This window comes from Rattus norvegicus, chromosome X, assembly GCF_021556685.1.
Source record: "Rattus norvegicus strain SHRSP/BbbUtx chromosome X, alternate assembly SHRSP_T2T, whole genome shotgun sequence".
Lineage (NCBI taxonomy): Eukaryota > Metazoa > Chordata > Mammalia > Rodentia > Muridae > Rattus > Rattus norvegicus.
In genome coordinates, this window is record NC_141554.1 from 129,843,944 (window position 1) to 129,849,943 (window position 6,000).

A 6,000-nucleotide genomic window follows, 5' to 3' on the forward strand; every position below is an offset into this window, starting at 1 on the left:
CCCCATAACTCCTAAGGAAATAGAAGCAGTCATTAAAGGTCTCCCAACCAAAAAGAGCCCAGGTCCAGACGGGTTTAGTGCAGAATTCTATCAAACCTTCATAGAAGACCTCATACCAATATTATCCAAACTATTCCACAAAATTGAAACAGATGGAGCACTACCGAATACCTTCTATGAAGCCACAATTACTCTTATACCTAAACCACACAAAGACACAACAAAGAAAGAGAACTTCAGACCAATTTCCCTTGTGAACATCGACGCAAAAATACTCAATAAAATTCTGGCAAACCGAATTCAAGAGCACATCAAAACAATCATCCACCATGATCAAGTAGGCTTCATCCCAGGCATGCAGGGATGGTTTAATATACGGAAAACCATCAACGTGATCCATTATATAAACAAACTGAAAGAACAAAACCACATGATCACTTCATTAGACGCTGAGAAAGCATTTGACAAAATTCAACACCCCTTCATGATAAAAGTCCTGGAAAGAATAGGAATTCAAGGCCCATACCTTAACATAGTAAAAGCCATATACAGCAAACCAGTTGCTAACATTAAACTAAATGGAGAGAAACTTGAAGCAATCCCACTAAAATCAGGGACTAGACAAGGCTGCCCACTCTCTCCCTACTTATTCAATATAGTTCTTGAAGTTCTAGCCAGAGCAATCAGACAACAAAAGGAGATCAAGGGGATACAGATCCGAAAAGAAGAGGTCAAAATATCACTATTTGCAGATGATATGATAGTATATTTAAGTGATCCCAAAAGTTCCACCAGTGAACTACTAAAGCTGATAAACAACTTCAGCAACGTGGCTGGGTATAAAATTAACCGAAATAAATCAGTTGCCTTCCTCTATACAAAAGAGAAACAAGCCGAGAGAGTAATTAGGGAAACGACACCCTTCATAATAGACCCAAATAATATAAAGTACCTCGGTGTGATTTTAACAAAGCAAGTAAAAGATCTGTACAATAAGAACTTCAAGACACTGAAGAAGGAAATTGAAGAAAACCTCAGAAGATGGAAAGATCTCCCATGCTCATGGATTGGCAGGATTAATATAGTAAAAATGGCCATTTTACCAAAAGCAATCTACAGATTCAATGCAATCCCCATCAAAATACCAATCCATTTCTTCAAAGAGTTAGACAGAACAATTTGCAAATTCATCTGGAATAACAAAAAACCCAGGATAGCTAAAGCTATCCTCAACAATAAAAGGACTTCAGGGGGAATCACTATCCCTGAACTCAAGCAGTATTACAGAGCAATAGTGATAAAAACTGCATGGTATTGGTACAGAGACAGACAGATAGACCAATGGAATAGAATTGAAGACCCAGAAATGAACCCACACACCTATGGTCACTTGATTTTTGACAAAGGAGCCAAAACCATCCAATGGAAAAAAGATAGCATTTTCAGCAAATGGTGCTGGTTCAACTGGAGGGCAACATGTAGAAGAATGCAGATCGATCCATGCTTATCACCCTGTACAAAGCTTAAGTCCAAGTGGATCAAGGACCTCCACATCAAACCAGACACACTCAAACTAATAGAAGAAAAACTAGGGAAGCATCTGGAACACATGGGCACTGGAAAAAATTTCCTAAACAAAACACCAATGGCTTATGCTCTAAGATCAAGAATCGACAAATGGGATCTCATAAAACTGCAAAGCTTCTGTAAGGCAAAGGACACTGTGGTTAGGACAAAACAGCAACCAACAGATTGGGAAAAGATCTTTACCAATCCTACAACAGATAGAGGCCTTATATCCAAAATATACAAAGAACTCAAGAAGTTAGACCGCAGGGAAACAAATAACCCTATTAAAAAATGGGGTTCAGAGCTAAACAAAGAATTCACAGCTGAGGAATGCCAAATGGCTGAGAAACACCTAAAGAAATGTTCAACATCTTTAGTCATAAGGGAAATGCAAATCAAAACAACCCTGAGATTTCACCTCACACCAGTGAGAATGGCTAAGATCAAAAACTCAGGTGACAGCAGATGCTGGCGAGGATGTGGAGAAAGAGGAACACTCCTCCATTGTTGGTGGGATTGCAGACTGGTAAAACCATTCTGGAAATCAGTCTGGAGGTTCCTCAGAAAATTGGACATTGAACTGCCTGAGGATCCAGCTATACCTCTCTTGGGCATATACCCAAAAGATGCCTCAACATGTAAAAGAGACACGTGCTCCACTATGTTCATCGCAGCCTTATTTATAATAGCCAGAAAATGGAAAGAACCCAGATGCCCTTCAACAGAGGAATGGATACAGAAAATGTGGTACATCTACACAATGGAATATTACTCAGCTATCAAAAACAACGACTTTATGAAATTCGTAGGCAAATGGTTGGAACTGGAAAATATCATCCTGAGTGAGCTAACCCAATCACAGAAAGACATACATGGTATGCACTCATTGATAAGTGGCTATTAGCCCAAATGCTTGAATTACCCTAGATCCCTAGAACAAACGAAACTCAAGACGGATGATCAAAATGTGAATGCTTCACTCCTTCTTTAAATGAGGAAAAAGAATACCCTTGGCAGGGAAGGGAGAGGCAAAGATTACAACAGAGACTGAAGGAACACCCATTCAGAGCCTGCCCCACATGTGGCCCATACATATACAGCCACCCAATTAGACAAATGGATGAAGCAAAGAAGTGCAGACCGACAGGAGCCAGATGTAGATCGCTCCTGAGAGACACAGCCAGAACACAGCAAATACAGAGGCGAATGCCAGCAGCAAACCACTGAACTGAGAATAGGTCCCCCGTTGAAGGAATCAGAGAAAGAACTGGAAGAGCTTGAAGGGGCTCGAGACCCCAAAAGTACAACAATGCCAAGCAACCAGAGCTTCCAGGGACTAAGCCACTACCTAAATACTATACATGGACTGACCCTGGACTCTGACCCCATAGGTAGCAATGAATATCCTAGTAAGAGCACCAGTGGAAGGGGAAGCCCTGGGTCCTGCTAAGACTGAACCCCCAGTGAACTAGACTATGGGGGGAGGGCGGCAATGGGGGGACGGTTGGGAGGGGAACACCCATAAGGAAGGGGAGGGGGGAGGGGGATGTTTGCCCGGAAACCGGGAAAGGGAATAACACTTGAAATGTATATAAGAAATACTCAAGTTAATAAAAAAAAAAAAAGAAAAAAAAGAAAAGAAAGACACAGGCCCAAGGAGAAGGAGAAAAAAAAAAACCCACACCCACAGTGACACACCTACTCCAACAAGGCCACATCTACTCCAACAAGGCCACACCTACTCCAACTAGGCCACACCTACTTCAACTAGGTGATACCTCTAAATAGTGCCACTTTCTGGGCCAAGCATATTCAAATCACCACAACTAGATTATTTAATATGTAAGTGCATATATGGCTCCTTTTAATAATTGTTTTAAGAATGTAAGCTTGATTATGTCCTACTGTTTGAAACCCTTGGATAATTTCCGATCTGGGGGATGAAATCCAAAACTCATATATCCTAAGAATCTTAACATAATCGGACTTCTGCTTCCTTTTCCAATATATCTTTAGTTTATTTCTTTGAATTCCATCAGTTTCCCAAAGCTGAGTCTTTCCATCTTCTTGCTTGGCATGTATAAGCCTGGCTTATAGCAGTTGGAAGTATTGAAAGAGAATTGGGGGTCTTACTCTTCAGAATACTGACTTCAATTTAATCCCCATTGTCAACTTGGGATCTCAGTAGTTCCTGAACTGTCCTTAGCTTAAGTGTCTCCTTTCCCATCAGGAAAGAGAATGCAACCTGCAACTAACTGCTTCTTCTACAAATGGTTAATCAGTCTTTTGGATTTCAACACTGTACCCAAATTCTCACTTTCAGTGATATATGCTACCTTCAAATCTTGAGTTATTTTGGATATGACATATAGATAGCCTCCTTGGTGTTTAGCTTTCTCTGATATATTGTCAGTTATTACTTATTTATCTATTTTCTAGTTTTCATAGTTTGCACAAGCATGTATGCATGTAAGTACCTTTCTTTGCCCATAGTCCCCTCTCATGTTTCTGTTGTAATTACAAAATTTGACCTTTTAATTCCTTTACCAGTTTTGAGATGTGGTAGGAAAGAATTAAGTGCATGTATTTGATCTACTAGACTTAAGTTAGAAGTGGAATTGTTTTAAATAACAAACACTGGGTTCATTTTAAAGCCTATTCCATGAACAGAAATTGGATTTCATAGAAGCATGAAATATAACTAGAAATGTTCATTCAGTCCAGTGCTTCCTGTCTGTTCACTACCAGTTACCTCTTATATTATACATCTATACCTCCCTCTCCACCACCCTAACTCTTGAAGACATTTTGACTTCAATCCTCAGTTTGATCAACCTTGGTCAAATCGTTTTCCAGACAAAGAGATTGAAAACAGGGAACAGAGGTATTAAGCCAACATCTCATTAACCAATGAAGGGCCAAGTTAGAGTAGACACTCAGGCCTGCTGCTTCTTAAACTATCGCTGCTTTTTGATGAAAGACACCGGATTTCTGTTAATTTTTCTTCTTTCTTTCCTTCCCTTTTTACTCTTTGACAATTTCATATATGTATATATGCACGTTGATCATTTTCATTCACTCCCATTCCATATCTTTCCTGCTGGAATCCTTCTCCACAACAAGCCCTCCTCCTACTTTAATGTCTCTTTTTATGGCATGGTGAGTTTAATTAGTGTTGCTTGCATGGGTATGGCTGAGGAATTATATATCACAGCAGCAGCCACTTATCCGAGGCTTTGCTACAGAAGGAAATGCTCCACCTCCCTCAGCAACCGTTAACTGCCAACGATCCTTAAGAGAGGCGCACAATACGAGGTTTCTGACTTCCAAAAACTGCTGGGCAAATGAGGGAGACATTTTCTTCTAATTTTTCTGTGTTTTTTCACTCATCAGTATCATTAGTGACATTGAAACATGACTCCTGGTGCCTGGAAGGTCAACGCTTCCCTCCAAACCCCTGAAAGTCAAGCATTCTGTGAATCACTGGAAATTTCTTGAGGGCACTGATAGCAGAACTGTTTCTTTGAAACTGTAATGAATCTTCTTTGATGCCAAGCATGGAGAAAAAGCAGCCCTGGGAACATTTCAGAGGCAGCACGGGATCTTACTTAACCAGCCAATCAGTAAGGATAGACTAGGCACCTACCGTGAGCGCTTTGCTGTGCTAGAAGTTACCAGGGATACACAGGCTTGGCCTTGATGAAGGCCGGCTTATGATCAAACTGCAGACCAAACGTTGGCGGATCAACCCAGCTTGCCCTCCCTGTAAAGACAGGGTCTTTGTTTATTCCAATTCTTGTGGACCTCGGTGCACCTGGTCTCCTGCTGCCTACACATTAGCTGTCTAAGGTTCAATTAAAGCTCCTTTGTCGTATTTTCTTCCCTCTGGAGAAGAAATAAGGAGAAAGGTCTGGGTTGATGCAAACATGTTATTCCCCTCTAGGTAAAATGATTGCATTTACTTGTATGGAAACTCACTACCTTCTATAAAATTCTTTCCTCCTGGCAAAGGTTAAATTTTGCTCTTTTGAAACTATCTCCTACAAATGAGAAGGCTGACAATAAAACCCCTACTGTTTGTATAGACTTTGTAGTTTACCGTGATCTTGTTTAATCTCCTATCTTGTCCTATTCCTCGGTTCCTTGTACACAAATGTTATTGACTCCTTCCAGAAGCAGCCAAGTGCGGCAGGATAAACAGCATGAAACTGGAGTTCCAACACCCATGTCTTCAGTTAACTATGTGACTGCTCTTAGCAAGCTGCTCCCCCTTCCTGAGCCTTAATTTACCCACAGACAGAGGCAAGGGCTTGAATTCCACGGAATCTGGGGCTCACTTCTAGTTTTTACTTGAAATGGTTTGTGCTGTGGGCGTGATTGTTCCAAACCAAAGGGCACCGGCAGGATGCAGTCTGATGACCAAGGACAGAG